This window comes from Macaca nemestrina, chromosome 4, assembly GCF_043159975.1.
Source record: "Macaca nemestrina isolate mMacNem1 chromosome 4, mMacNem.hap1, whole genome shotgun sequence".
NCBI classification, from domain to species: Eukaryota; Metazoa; Chordata; class Mammalia; order Primates; family Cercopithecidae; genus Macaca; species Macaca nemestrina.
The window spans coordinates 47,865,298-47,882,255 of NC_092128.1; the positions used below are offsets into that span (position 1 = coordinate 47,865,298).

At 35.5% G+C, this 16,958-nt stretch overlaps 1 protein-coding gene across 16 annotated transcripts in view; it reads left to right on the forward strand.

The window, feature by feature from the left end:
• LOC105475279 (inner mitochondrial membrane peptidase subunit 2) overlaps positions 1–16,958 on the forward strand; it is an 886,283-nt gene that overhangs the window by 159,405 nt on the left and 709,920 nt on the right. The gene's annotated exons all lie outside the window — the stretch shown is intronic.

The window sequence follows — 16,958 nt, forward strand, 5'->3', positions numbered from 1 at the left end:
TAGATGGTTATGTCAGGTTATTTATCAATCATGTGGAGCAGGCTGGGAGTGGTGGTTTATGCCTATAATCCCACTGCTTTGGGAAGCTGTGGTGGGAGGTTTGTCTGAGGCCTGGAGTTCAAGACCAGCATGGGCAACAGAGCGAGACCCTGTCTCTTAAAAAGAAACAAATTAGCTGGGAGTGGTGGCATGTGACTGTAGTCCTAGCTACTTGTGAAGGTTAAGCCCAGGAGTTGGAGGCTGCAGTCCAGCCTGGGTGACAGAGTAAGACCCTGTCTCTATTAAAAAAAAAAAAATTTTATGTGGAGCAATTGGGAGGTTGAGTTTATTCCTTCAGCCTGCCTTGCTGAACCAAATCTTATTTCTGATTAGTAGAGGGTAAGTGTATAATTAATTGAGATGTACACATATGTCATTGTAAAAGATAAATTATGCTTTAGATGAAGACAGTGACCTGGGTATGGGATCAGATATTTGTAATTTTTTTCCCTTTCCATCAGCTTTTCTTATGGCAGCTCATTTTCTGTCTTATGACAGCCAAGTAACTCTGTAGAGTAAAATGACTTTTATATGATAGAAACCATAATGAACCACTCAGGACATTTGCCTTTAAAAACAGCAATAAAAAGATCAAACATTCTCTAGTTACAACTTTAACATTTTACCATTTAGAGTGATATTGCTAGTCCTGTCAATGAAAATGACCACTTGGCATCTTTTTGGAGTATGCGAATGTATGGTTGGGGACTCACTTTGGCCTGGTGTAGCGCTTTGGGTCTTGTACAGGATTTTCTGAATCACTTTTCTAATGTGCCCAAAATGTAGAGAACAGGATACTGCTTCTCCTGCTGCTTTCCTGAATGTCAACATCTTCCTCTTTTATAAAGGGCAAATTGCTATATTGAAAGGAGTGTGAGCAATGAAAATCCATGATTTGGTTAATAGTTCAGATTAGGGTACCAACCACTTGGCTTTCTTACCCCTTTTTGCTCAAATGCCACTTGTCAGTGAGGTGTTCTTTGGCTATTTTATTCAAAACTGTACCCTTGCCCCCCACCTCCACCTTGCCTTATTTTCCCAGTAGTACCATCTGACATACACATTTTATTTATTACACGTCTTTCCTATAAGAAAGAGGTCCATGAGGGCAGGGTTGCTGCAATCCCAGTGCATTGCACAAAGTAGGCATTTGTTCATTATTGGTTGATGAATAAGGCCTTACAGAACCTACCTAATTTTTCTAAAAATTCATTTCCTCAAGCATAAAATGGAAGTGTTAGGAAGTACTTTGTGTGCTGTAATATACTTTATGAGGTGTTTTGTCATTATTAATCAAGTTAGAAATTCTAAATTTAATACAATTTATGTATTTCCTAACTTTATCCAGTTGAAAAAATATGTGTTAAATGCTCTTTTTGAAATGAATGGGGACAACTCCAAAGCTGCCTTTTTGGCCCCAGTTCTGTTTACTGCTACATGACTCATTTTCACTTGTTTATGAATCATATTTTTTGCTTGCTGCTTAAGAGATTCCTTACCTGGAGGCCAAATGGAGCAGTGATTGACTGAAGAGTCAGAAGATTGTTTACCTATGATACAAAGACCTTCAGGATCTCCTTCTTTCTGTCTTCTTTCAATAGTAGAGGGACAGTGCTGATAGAGTGCAGCAAGGGCCAGTTTCTGCCCTCCAAAGTGCTTTAGGAGTTTGGGAGAAGTAGGAATGAATTGTGACTTGGAGTGGGGACCAGCCTTGACAATATGCTCAAGGCCAGAGATACAAAGCTGAATTCAGCGATCTCTACCTGATTTCCTAGTGGAGATACAATTGCTGTCACCACCACCACCACCACCACCACCACCACCACCACCAGCAGCACTAGCACTAATACGTCGTCATCCTCCTCCTCCTCTTCCTCGTCTTCGTCTTCTTCTTCTTCATTTAGAGATGGGGGTTCTCACTCTGCCACCCAGGCTGGAGTGCAGTGGTATAGTTATAGCTCATTACAGCCTCAAACTCCTGATCTCAAGTGTTTCTCCCACCTCAGTGTCCTGTGTAGCTGGGACTGAAAATGTGAGCCACCTCACCTAGCTGGGAGATACTATTAAATAGCTAATTATAACCAAGTTCTTAATTGAGATATAAATGAGCACAAGAGCATAGATGAGGCAGTGATATTGAAATGTAACCGGACAGGTCAGAGAAGACTTCCTTGATAAGGTGACATATTAACTGAATATTTATGGGCTTGAACATATAAAAGTGGAAGGAGGGGGATTTCAGAAGGGGCAGAGTGAGGAAAAACATGAAAAAGAAAGAGGCAGGAGAACTTAGTGCATATTTTAGTTTGTCACTAGGATTTTTGGAGGTTGAAGGTGAGATTTTGATTATTGAATCCTCCACCTACCCCTCCTGCCTTCTGGGATTCTGGACTGAAGCATTATTTATAAAAGGTATAGAAGCCAGCAGGGAAATAAAGTGCTGTTTAAAAGGTGGACGAATTCTGGGTAGCCCTCAGTGTCTGGCTTTTTCAGCGAAGAGTGTTGGACCATGAGGCTTGGTTTCGTAGGCTTAGCTTGGTTTTCTGATCCAGTGAAGCCCAATACCCTTCACACATTCACTTGTAGGTGGAGACACTGGAGCAGAGTAGAGATGATGATGGGCGGGCCAACAGATTCTTTTTAATCACACAAAATAATTATGACCACTCAGCCTGGAGAACCACATCCTACCTAGGCATGCCTACCACTCCCAGAAACAGGCAGAGTGGAGGTATGGAGAATCTGGGCTCATTTCTTTAGAGCACAATAACTCCACCCAAAAGGTTTAAATGTGGCAAAGTATGATAGCTATGACTCTTGCCTTAGGAAGGAACTAATTAGGGTTATATAGACTGGAGGGAAACCCTCTTTATTCTCTTCAGTCTCTCTACTTCACATGTGCATAGATAGAAACCCTAGAGGGATACATGGGTTCCCTGTCCCCAGTCACTCTAGTCCACGTTTTCTTCCTCCATTCCTCTTTATGACTAATGGCAATCATTTCTCACAGGTTTATTTTTTGTGTGTTAGAGTATGGATCACTGGCCACAGAGTAGACTGAAGATGATTCTCCCCTACCTGAATGAATCTATGTCCTTGGCTTTAAAATATTTGCTGTAAATATTAAATACTTGGAAGTATGGAACCACATTTGCAGCTACTGTTAGCCAAAGGTGCCCAGTAATTACCATATAACCTGAGTAATATTTTAATACAGAAACTAGAGTTCTTACCTGCATCTGAATTTATCTTTGCCTCTTGAGCCACCTTCACTTTCATTTCTGGAGGAAGAGGTGTTCTTTCTTCTGTTCAGGATTGCCTGTCCATCTGTGTTCTAGGTCTTCTCTCCCAATTCCTCAGGCTCTTGCTCCATTAGATATTCCATTTCTTGCCCCTTTAATCAGCTTTTCTGTACTGACTGCTTTTCTGAGCCTTTGAACATGCTCAGGTCTCTCATGTCCAAAATAAAAAATGACAATACCCCAAACCATCCCTTGATTCTGTGCTCACTACTTTATTATTTTTTTATTTATAGTTAAGATTTTAGAAACAGTTGTTTATACTTGGTCTTTCTTGCTTCTCTTTTGCTCTTTAGCCTTTGGAGTCTTTGGCAGTCTTGCTGGTTCCTACCACTGGGATCGCCTTCATGAAGGTCATCAGTGATCTCTGACTTGCCAAATACTTTTTGATTTTTTTTTTTTTTGGTATTTTGTATACTTTTCAGTGCTTCTCTGAAGTTAGGTACTTTTCTTTTGTATTTGATTCTATTGAATGTTACTTCCTTAAAAAGTTCTCTTGGTTTTTGTGATTCCGTTCTTTATGAAGTAGACTCTACTCTTTCCTTGCCTTGGGAAGGAATTAATTAGGGTTATATAGACAGGAGGGAAACCCTCTTTATTCTCTTCAGTCTTTCTACTTCACATGTGCATAGATAGAAACCCTAGAGGGATATGTAGGTTCCCTCTCTGCAATCACTGTAGTCCACATTTTCTTCCTCCATTTTTCTTGTTCATATGTGGCTATTTGTTAGTGAACTTGCTGTCGATCCTTTCTCTCCTTTTCAGAATTTTTGTGTTGCTGTTCCTTCTTGGACCCTTGACCTTATCACTCTACAACCTCTCCTGGAGCAAACACTTTTATGGGTCTGCTGCTAATTCCATATTCTCTAGCTTCAGCTTAGGCATTTCTGTTATACTTCAGATCGTGACATCCAATTGCTTCCCAGACATTTCCACTTAAATAACCTACACGCATTTCATACTTGATACATTTGATGATAATAAAAGTGTTCCTCTTTCCTGTTTGCTATTTCAATGGGTGATAACATCCTTTCCACAGTTTCTCAAACCAGAGAGTTGGTAAGCATTTCAGACTTCCATTTAGCTCATTACAGTATAACTAGCATGGTACCTGCATATCCTAGGCATGCAATAATGATGTGTTTGAATGAATGAATGAATGAACACATGACTTCTCTCTTACTCCTTATATTCAATCAGTCACCAAGTCCTGCATCTTCTTTTCTTTCTTCTCTTGAACCTTTCTCTTCTGTTCTTCTCCATTCTTAATATTCTGGATGAGACTGTCCTCTCTCACCTTGGTGATTTCAATAGTCTACCTTGTTCTCATCATTGCTAGTGTATTTTCCTCCTCACAGTTTTTCATCTACACAAGTACTGTCCAATTGAAATGTATTATACAAGGCATATATACAGTTTTACCTATGCTAGTAGCTACATTTAAAAATAAAGAGGTGGTATTGATTATAATAATATATTTTATTTGATCTAGTTTATCCAGAATAAACTAGATGGTTTATTTCAAGTGCTCAGTAGACACGTGGCTAGGGGATATACCATATTCACTAAAGTAGCTCTACACTGCTAGCAGAGTAAAAAATCTCATCCAGTCTCTGCTTACATTGCTCCTCTGTTTTCACTTTTTCAGTGACTCCCATGTCTTACAGGTCAAAAAAAATCTCAACTTAGTAGTATCTCCTGTAAGGCGTGACATGGTCTGGCCCTTCTCTACTTCCCTCTCTGACCTTTGTACTTTGCACCCTACTAATGCCAAACTAATGTCGTTGCTAGTACTATGCTGGGTTAATCAGCTACAATAGTTCATGCAGTGTTGTTTCAGCACTTGTGGATGGAAATGCAGGCATCTGGGTGAAAACATGGTTTTCTTTATTCTCAGATCTACTTATTTTTAAATAAGGTGCTCAGATTTGCTCTCTCATTTTGGAAACGTGGAAAACAGTAGTGAGAATAACCTGATATTTTTCACTTAGAATCAACTCAGGTACCTTAGAGAAACAGATTCTGTTACTTTTTGTGAAGAAAACTGAGGTTAAATTGTCTTCTAAGGTTAGCAGTTTATGCCTGGTATTTCTTTTTACAATTTCTGATGATAAAATGTGATATCAGAGTGTATCAGAGACAAGCCAGATGGCCAATTTTAGACTAGTTTTAGTGCTAACTAAAGGGCTAATTTTTCTCTCTCAAACTCAAGCGTGACTATTTATTGTCAAAATATTCAATAGCTGGACAAGCTAAATTGGTCCAGGAAAACCTAATTGGATATTTTCCATCTTGCATACCTCTGCTGCTTATATTTAAGGAACCCTAGGGAATAGCTGTTTGTAAAAATATTGATTACATGTCTGCTGTTTTTTAATAGCTGCATATTAATTCAAGAAGTTAAATTTCAAGGGACTGAAATTTTAAAGAAAAAGAAAAATCGGAACCCTAGCACTAGTCCTTTCACATCCATTTAGGTGAATAGTTTTAGTTCTATTGCATTCTGAGTGTTGTTATCAGTCTGCGTGAGGAGGACCGCATGATTAGCTTGCTCATACTTTGACAAAAATATCATTATATGGCTCGAGCATGTTGTAGGAGTCAATGAATATATAATCTATTTCAGATTCCCTGAAGATATTAAATATCATCTCACTTTGAATGTAGAGGGTATTTCTTAATAAATGTTTATAAACTCTCATGGCAGGGCCTTCATATGACAACTAATAAACATACCATTGTGAATGGTGTTAATAAAAAGACATAATACTGTGAAGTGCCTTCAAATTTTTTGGGTGTTATAATAAAGTATTATTTTTTTCCTGACAAATAAATTAGCAGTGATTTAATCATTTTATGGTAATTAATGTTGCAGAATATGCACAGAAGAGTTTCAATGGAGCTATTTTACTATTTTCTAGTAACTTACTTTTGATTTTTATTTAGATAATTCATAATACTAAATCAGCTGTAGAGAACAGTTGCCACTTGCAGTGTATACATGGATTTTGTTTTTACCTAAACTTATGTGGATGTATGAAATCTGTTATTAATGTTAGAAAATAAAGTTGTTCATGAATGTTATTTCATCTAAAAATTCCAAACTTGAACTAACTTGCTAGTTTTCTTAATCTCAAAATGAGTTCTTATTTACTTGATGAGCAAATAGTAGGCAGTTACATGTTAGACAGTTTTGTTATTTAGAGTTTGATAATATGTGCCATTTTATATTTCTGGAATTTTCTGATCTTGAAACTATAAGCCTTCAGATATGTATTATTATTAATAATATATTATTATTTGAGAAAATGACTGGTATTTCTATTTGACTTTCAGCATGGTTCCTTTCCACCATATTCACTTGATAAGGGAATTATTTATTTATTTTTTGGCTCAGTGAAATATCAGTAGTGCTTTTCTGAGGTGCAGCAATCTAACGTGAGATTGTTTTAAGGTGTAATATTATGAAATTTCATTTCACCATGTAAACATCTTGACATATTTTGCAGTTTTTAAAGTGTCTTTTATTTAGATATTTATAACAACTATTATCCTGCATAATACATATATAATTTATGTACTCTCATTGGGTGCATTCTTTGACTGGAATATAAATTTTCATTTACGTATCAGTTTAAGTTTGAATTATGTTGTAGAAGTGAGGAAGTGATACTATACATGGTATTTCTTATCTTTAATAGGACTTTTTTTTACCGTAAGGGTTACTTGAAGTTTTGAATGATATTTTATTGGCAATTTTGGTCTTCTCTTACAGTGTACAAATGTCATGTATTGTGTTCTTCAATTAATAAACAGATTGTATTCTACTGCTGGATTAGCCTTTCAGTAAATATATTTCAAAATGGTGTCATTAGTCTTTTAATAAATATTATTATTAAATATGTATAAACATGGGAAGGTCTACTGTATAATTATATGTTTTAAATTATCTTGTATTCTTATGGAATTGTATACCTGTTTCTCATGCAGAATAACTACACCATTAAGAGAGCATACTAACCTGTTTTTATATTTGTAAAGATTGCATGTCAACTAGATGGCTTGAATTAATCTGAATTCACCTTCATAATAGTGCTGAAGAAACTGATACTGCAACTTCTCATGTAACAAGAAGATCTCAAGTTTAATAAGTCTTTGAGCTGATTCAGAAAATAGATTTGTTGCTAACAGCTTTTATGTTAATATTGATGTGAGAATGCAATTGGATATTATAAAAACTCTTCAGTTCAACTGTTTAGTCATTAAAATAATTTTGATATAACAGGTATTGATTAAGAAAGGGATTTTAGAGATAGAAAGACCTGACTTCAGTTCTTTGATTTGCCAGTTACAGCTACAACGGTGCCCTTGGGTGATTATAACAATACCTGCTTCATAGAATTGCTTTGAAAATAATTTAGATAATAAGATTTAGTAAGTACTAATAAATATGAAGTATTATTATAAAAGTCATGAACATTTTTGTCTTAAATATATTTAAATTTGCCGGAAGTTTTATCAATTTTTCTATTTGTGACAATTATAAAATGTTGACTAACTGGATTATAAGTATGCTAAGCTATAGACTTTTTGGAGGGTCCTTTGAATGCCAATACAATCCACATATCAGAGAACATTATACAGTTGACATTTAATAAAATTGAATTGAATTTTCAGGGCTTCAGCTGGTATGATTGTCATGCAATTTTGCTTATATCCTGACATATAATTGTTTTATAATTTTTCTATATTACCTGCCAAACTACGTTGTAAACAAAAATTGATTAGAGATTATATTTCAGCTTTTAAAAAATATTATCTAAAGTTGTGTGAAAAAAAAAAAAGACCTTCAACTACCAAGTCTGTTCCGTAAATATTTCTTGGATTTTAACATGATTTTTTTAATGGATTCTCTGTATTCCCCTTGATTTTAAAAGAAAAATGAATAAGTAAAACTTAGTTAAGTTAGAATTATTAATGGAAGAATGCTAAAATCAATTATGGTACCTTAATACTATGTATAGTATTATAAGATATATATGTGGATGTGTAGTTGTACGTGCATAGAAAATACTGTGGTAGGATTAACAGCAAATTGTTTATAGAATTACTTCGGGTGAAGAGATTAAAATAGTTTAGAGTGTATATCAAATTGAGTTTTGTAATTGCAAGCAAACTAAACTCAGAGATTATCTAAGCAAAATAAGAAGGAGATTTATTGGATAAAATGTGGTTATATCATAGAATCAAAAGCCAAGCTGAGTAAATAGGCCCCTGGAAGCATGGAAATATAAACAGCTGAGACAGTTCATTGGCAGAAATTCCTGTGCAGTTTCTGTGGCAGGAGTGGGATTTGGGAATTTCCTGTGACTGACAGCCCTACTAGAATGACATAGAATGGAGGGAAAAGCATTTTAGCAAAGGAAAAGATGCTGGGCATGAAGAGTATCATAGAGCTGTACTATAGAGGGATACTATACTGTAGAGCTGTACTATAGAGGGGTTACTGTACTATAGATCTGTACTATAGAGGGATACAATACTATAGAGCTGTACTGTAGAGGGATACTATACTATAGAGCTGTACTATAGAGGGATACAATACTATAGAGCTGTACTATAGAGGGATACTATACTATAGATCTGTACTATAGAGGCATACAATACCATAGAGCTGTACTGTAGAGGGATACTATACTATAGAGCTGTACTATAGAGGGATACAATACTATAGAACTGTACTATAGAGGGATACTATATGATAGACCTGTACTATAGAGGGATACTATACTATAGAACTGTACTATAGAGGGATACTATACTGTGGAGCTGTACTACAGAGGGATATTATACTATAGAGCTGTACTATAGAGGGATACTATACTACAGAGCTGTACTATAGAGGGATACTATACTATAGAGCTGTACTACAGAGGGATACTATACTATAGAGCTGTACTACAGAGGGATACTATACTATAGAGCTATACTACAGAGGGATACTATACTATAGAGCTGTACTACAGAGGGATATTATACTATAGAGCTGTACTATAGAGGGATATTATACTATAGAGCTATACTACAGAGGGATACTATACTATAGAGCTGTACTACAGAGGGATATTATACTATAGAGCTATACTACAGAGGGATGCTATACTATAGAGCTGTACTATAGAGGGATACTATACTGTAGAACTGTACTGTAGAGGGATACTATACTATAGAGCTGTACTACAGAGGGATATTATACTATAGAGCTGTACTATAGAGGGATACTATATGATAGACCTGTACTACAGAGGGATACTATACTGTAGAACTGTACTGTAGAGGGATATTATACTATAGAGCTGTACTATAGAGGGATACTATACTGTAGAACTGTACTGTAGAGGGATATTATACTATAGAGCTGTACTATAGAGGGATACTATACTATAGAGCTGTACTACAGAGGAATATTATACTATAGAGCTGTACTATAGAGGGATACTATACTATAGAGCTGTACTACAGATGGATACTATACTATAGAGCTGTATTATAGAGGGATGTTTTCCTTCTTTATGTATGAACACATACACACATACACATATATATTTATATATGAAATGGAAATAAAAGAGTGATATTTTAGAAGAATGACTAAGAAAAACCTATAGAACTCGGTGATAAGGAGCTACTTCTAGGGGGAAAATCCAATATTAGAAGAAAATAACTATATATACTATATTTTTTATTATGCAAATATATATTACATGTATTTATTTTAAAAACACCTTTACTGAAATTTAATTCATATACCTTATGATTCACCCGTTTGAAGTATACAATTCAGTGACTTTTAGTATATTCACAGAGTTGTACATTCATCAGAATAATTTTAGAACATTTGTGTTACCCTCAAAGGAAACCCCACATCCCTTAGATGTCACCAGCATACCATCTCCATTCACTTTGTCCCTAGCAACCACTAATGTGCTTTCTGTCTCTATAGATTTTCCTATTCTGAACATTTCCTATAAATTGAATTACACAGTATGTGGTTCTTTGTGACTGACTTCTTTCACTTAGCATGATGTCTTCAAGGTTCATCATGTTCTATATATCACTACTTTTTATTCCCTTTTATGTCTTAATAATATTCACTGTATGGATAGACCCCATTTTATGTGTCCAGTCATCAATTGATGAACATTTAGATTGTTTCCACCTTTGCTTATTATGAATAATGCTTTTGTGAACATTTGTATACAAATTTTTAAATAACTTTTTAATTCTCATGCATATATAGCTAGGAGTAGAACTGGTGGATTATATGGTAACTCTGTGTTTAAGCATTTGAGGAAATGCCAAACTGTTTTCTGAAGCAGCTGCTCCATTTCACATTCTCACCAGCAGCGTATGGCGTTCAGTTTCTCCACACCTTCATGAACACTGTTATTATCTATTTCTTTGATTGTAGCCATCCTAGTAGATGTGAGGTAGCATCTCGTGGTTTTGATTTGCATTTCCCTGATAACTAATGATGTGGAACATCTTTTTATGTGTTTATTGGTCCCACATATATTTTAAATTAATGAGATTATGAGGCTTTTTTACTTTCAGAATTTATTTTTTTAAAAACTTGTCAGATTTGTTTAGATATTTGTACCATTACTCTTCATTGTTTACAGTTTTGACTGTGTGTTATGTAACACAATGTTAGTTACTCTACATAATTTCTCTGTTAGCTAACTGTTGTAAGAAATTGAGACTGAGAGAAGATAAGTAATTTGTTCAAGGTCACAGAGCTAGTAAATTGTATAGGATTTGAATCCAGGTCATTTTAAATCCAGAGCCTGAGTTCTTTAAAAATGCTACTATAGCATGTCTCAAGTAACATATGTTTTTAGGTTTCCTGTATTACTATTGTTATTGTTGTTGTTCTGGTTGTTACTTTATTTTACTCAACTACATAATCTCATAGAGACAAAGGCTCTTAAATTTCACATGAACCTCAGTTCAAAAATGTCACTTTTGGCCTGGCGTGGTGGCTTATGCCTGTAAGCCCAGCACTTTGGGAGGCCAAGGTGGATGAATCACTTGGGGTCAAGAGTTCAAGACCAGCCTGGCCAACATGGTGAAACCCCTTCTCTACTAAAAATATGAAAATTAGTCAGGCATGGTGGTGCACGCCTGTAATCCCAGCTACTCGGGAGGCTGAGGCAGGAGAATTGCTTGACCGGGAAGTGGAGGTTGCAGTGAGCTGAGATGGCACCATTGCACTCTATTCTGGGTGAAAGAGCAAGACTCCATCTCAAAAAAAAAAAAAAGTCACTTTTACCAAATGCAGGAAATCTGTTCACAGGTTTGCTGAGGTACGGTTGTTTAGCCAGGATTACATGTTGTTTTCTATCTACATGAGAGCTGTATTTGCTAAAAATGCACATTTCCAGGCTTCACTCAGATACTATGAATGAGCCAGTTGAGTACCAGAGCTGGAAATCATAATTTAAGCCAATGGATTGGATCAAAAACCACTTTTTTTGGTGGCAGATATTTTACTGTTTCACAAGACTACTGTTATTATTACTTTTGATGGTTTTTCATCTGTTTCCTGGTAGTTTTTGTCTTTTGATCTGCCTCTGCTCTTTGTAGCAACACTCAACAAGCCTGTTCCTTTTAATGTTTGCCAAATATGGCATCAATGTGTGAGTTCTTTTAGTCTGTAGTTTACATCCTGAGAGTTCTACTGAGTTAATCATCAGTGAAGACTCTCTTACTGAGCATCTCCTCAACAGTGGGAGACAGCACTAAAGTATAAGACCCCCCACTATGAAGGAGCTAAACTTCTGGTAGGAACTGTGAGCATTTACCAGAAATATTCAAGTCTTTTTGATAGATCATGATATCATATTTGATGCTTAAATTTCACATTTTCTTGTCTCTGAAAACAAAAGTCTAGACTTAGTGACAATAGTTTTCCCTGATTTAATGTAACTTTTCCTCAGCAATGTGATAGCTATCGCTAACATCGAATACACCATCCAGTCTTCGCACAGGCTTAGATAACCCTGAAACTTTGTTCTCTCACTTGGGTTGCCAAGCAAGAAGAGAATACTATTAAAGGGTCAGACTCACGTGATCAGGTCCCAGTAGCTTTTGATTTATGGCCAAAGACATTTTACTTACGTCTTTACTTGTTTGACTCTCAGGATCTGACTGTCTTTTGGTTTTAACTTGGTAAGAACTATTGGGCTTTTTCCCCTTTATACTGTGAAAAATGCAAGGAGCTTTATGATAAGTTGTTCATCAGAGTACTTGTTAGACATAAGGACAGTAATAATGTGGGAGAAAGAATGGACTTTGAAAAGCTTGCTTTGTGGAATTGTTGAGTCTTGTCATTTTTTTTTTTTTTGGGGGGGGGGGGAGGTTTCCTTTTGAGAACTAGCTTCTTATCACTAAATTCTTTTAGGTTTTTATTAGTTGTTCTTCTAGGATGCCAGTCTTTCCATTTCATTTACCTAAAGTTACCAGCCTAGTCTAGGACTTTACTAGCTACAGAATGATCAGTATGAGGAAAGAGAAAAGGCTCAATGGTGAATTTATTACATGAATATTGACTTGATTTATGCAAATGCCTTGTCAACAGGTTATCAATTTACATTATTCAGTATGCATTTATAGACACTTATGACAATATCAAGCTTTAGCATATGAGCAATTTTTGGAGACCTGCTTTATGCTTGGATAGTTCAGAGCAGCTCCCATTATATAATCTGAAGTAACCATGATGAGGGCTTGGCTTTTTTCAGGAACTGAATGAGGTCTTTGCTGCAGACTAAAATGGGAAGGATCAGAGCAAGCTTACCATCAGAAATCGATGTTTGCCTTTTTCTTCTTCCTCCATGATTAAAAAAGCAGGGGGAAAAAACCCACTTCAACTTTGATTTGATTCAAAATAGTATTTCCTAAAACATAAGCCATTCTTGTCAAATATGAGTTCCTTAACTTAAAAATACGTTCATTTAAATCCCTGATGTATTTTCTCATGTTCTTCATTCATGCTTAGGGACAGAGTGAGTGGGATTTATGAGTTACTGTACTCAGTACAGGAGAAATTAATTTGGTATAAAATATGTAGAGTATAATCTTACTATTTTTGTATAATATTAGAATTTATCCTACTCTTACCAACCTATCCTCGAAGCCATTTTCCTTTAGTTCATAATCCTCACTAACCAATTTTTCTCCTGTGGGAACTTATAAGCATTAGCAAAGCTTATAACTGAAGTTGTCAAGAAAACAAACAAATTGAAATATCTGCCACAGAGCAGCTTTACAAGTAGCAGCTCCTGGATCATGAAAGGACCAAGAAAGAGGATCCTAAATGCATGGCCTCTTTTCCACTTCACTTTACTTAGTAGCACTGAAAAACAGGTTTCTCTCTTTTAGTCAGTGATTTTTCTCAATTTCAATGTATTTACTGCATGACATTTGCTGAATATATTTGCAAACATCTCATCCAGTTTTCAAAACAATTCTGCCCAGTAGATGATACCAGCCTTCATTCCTCAGTGCCGCACTGTCTTCCAGTATGTTAACTTTTTTGATCATCTCGAATTATTTTTCCTTTTCATAGAAAATTTATTTCTTCTTTCCTTTTATATATTTTCAGTTAAATTTAAGAAATATTCATTTAACAACTACCCTGTGGGAGGCATGTGATCTCTTTCTCTCCACATTTTTTTTTTTTTTTCACCACTTAACGCTACTTTAAAGTGTTTTGGGGAAAGTTTCTTAATCCTCAATAATGAAAATATTGGATAATTTTGTAGGGGCAAGTCTCTTAATCCTCCATAATTACAACTTTGGATAATTTTATAGATTCCTTCCTCCAGTGGGTAACAAAACAGATTAAATCAATGTTTTATTTTCACTTTTACCCTATTTGTTCATCTTCAGTGTGTAGACTTTATGGGTATTTGCAAGAACATGATCAGTGATCTACAGCACTTGAAATAGAAAAATGAAACTGATTAGGAATTATGACTGCTCATAATGTTCTGTCCCTGTTTTGTTTTTCTAGTGCAAAACTAGTGTTTCTTATCATCCTTGCTCATACATTATGTTCATAGCCTTTTGGGTAGAGTAGGAGGGAAAGAGATAGATTAAATTGTCTTTCTTATCTGCCATCCTGTACCACTCTCATCATTTCCTTTTTTTTATGAAACAGAATTCACTTATGTTAAAAAAAAAAAAAAAAAAGAACAGAACTCATCAGAAGAAGTGACAAAGTCAGTGATCATTTGAATGCTTATAGGCAGTCAACTCCATCTCTCTTCTCTGCCTTCCTTGGTATCTGCTTCCTTGTAAGGTGGCTCATCTTGTGGTTATGTGATAGCAGCCAGTGGCATCTGGTGGGTGGCAGGTGGAAGGTGAAGGAATATTTATCTCGTGCCCATTGACAGAAGGAAAGAGAATAAGAGATACATATTCTTTTCTTTCATGTGGCTCCAGCATTTTGTAGAAATATTCAGCATAAAGGAAGTATTATTCCAAAGTTTTCTTTGTTGTGTTTTGTATTTTTTTTCAGATTTTTTGTTTTAATTTTTGTGGATACACAGTAAGTATATATATTTATGGGATACATGAAATGTTTTGATACGGGTATGCAATGTATAATAATCACATCATATAAAATGGGGTATCCATTTCCTCAAGCATTTGTCCTTTGTATTTTATATTTTGTTTGGTCATTGCTTGCAATTTTTATGCATGATGTTGGCACAGAACCTCAGACTGGCAATTGTATAATGCTGGCTGTTTCTCCTTGGTAAAATTGGAATACTGAAACTTTGGAAAATGTTTCTCAAGGTGATTGTTCTCTTACCCAAAATTGTGGCCATTTGTCAATATATTCTTGAGTTTCACAGTTTGAAGAATACCAATTATGAAACTTAAGACACGCTACTTTGAAGTGCATGTTTGATGCTGACCAGCTCAGCTTTAAAAACAGTGTTTTCACAATATTTTATTTGTACGTTTGTTTTGTTTTGCTTCAAAGAATAGTTTCCTAAGCTGAGCCTATTTAAATTACATAAACATATGACTACACCCACTTCTTCACACCTTTTAGAATTTTAAATTTTTAGTATAGGCTATATATATTTGCCAGTGTTTACTTCTGTGCCTTTAATGAAATGCCTTAACATTGTGGGAGTGACTTTTAAGTTCAGTCTCTGTACATACAGTCTCTATGGTGATACTGTGTCACTATTATATACTGAACATTCCACCGAAAGTGTCTGACAGTCAAAGAAATGGCCCTACTTTGTGGGAGTGACTTCTCAGTTCAGTCTCAGTACATACAGTCTCCATGGTCATACGGTATCATTACATGCTGAAGGGTCCACAGAAGGTACTTGCATGTCTTTCTTAGAAACTTCATGTTACCTCCTATGCTATAGTCCTCTTTTGATGGGTGCCTTAGGCATATGCTAACAAGATTTTGTTTTTTTAAAATCTTGTGACCCCATTATCCAAAGGCAGTCAAAAGCACACAGCCATTAAGGGGCTGAACATGAGGACTTTATACTGCATACTGGAAAGTCACCACAACCCTAGTAAGATCTTCTTTTCTAAGAAAGGGATGCAATTAATAGAAAGATTCAAAAGTTTTGAGAGAAGGCAGGCTGCAGAATCTAGGATACTGTAGCAGCCATGAGGAAGACATCACCATAACAGAACGGGAAAAATCCTACAGAGAAATTAGTAAATTAGTAAACAAGAGTCCAAGCATGGAAGATTGTAAGACTTGCCATGACTCTCCTCAAGTTGCTGTGTATTTTGAGGGTGGCTATATTCTGTTCTTCCTTACCTCATCATGTATCCTTTCTGTAGCCCCTCCATCACCTGGCATACTCTGACTGTGTTTCTGTTTTGGAGATGCCTAAGAGTGGATGTCCTACAATTGCCTATTGAATAATAAATCAGTTTTCAAACAGTGATAATATATAACTGAAATAAAAATCTTGTATAATAAAATAGCCTAAAATGAGGCTGAAAACACCAAGTATGGAAGTGGAATATCTGAAAAAGAAGTGAGATTGTAGGTTTTTGTGTTAATATTTTCTCACTATATACAGATTTTATTTATCTTTAAATAAAACTTACCTGGTTGTATCATAGTTCTTAAGAAACTATGGAATAATTTAAATGAGGAAAAAATATGGCTATATACTAAATTGGTTTAGGGAAATCTCATTAACATGCTGCCTTTTTGTCAAGCTGCTAAGGCTCACTGACTCAGTGTGAATTTAGAGAAACGTGATTTTGATGGTAGTGCTACTAACTATACTTCATCACTGTCTAGATTTCTTTCTCTGTGTTAATATTTATGGTTATTTGGAAATTTTCCAGTGTTAACTATTTTTAACATATATGTCAACTGTACAGGGAAGTTCTGTTTGAACAAGGGTGCAATAAAGAATTTTAAAAGTTTTTCCATAGATGCTTTCTGTGTAATCTCCCTGAGAACAGAGATTTTTGCTTATTTTGTTCAATGATCTATTCCACTTGCTTAGCCCAGTAGTACCTAGTTGGGTGTTCTAGAGGTATTTGCTAAATGAA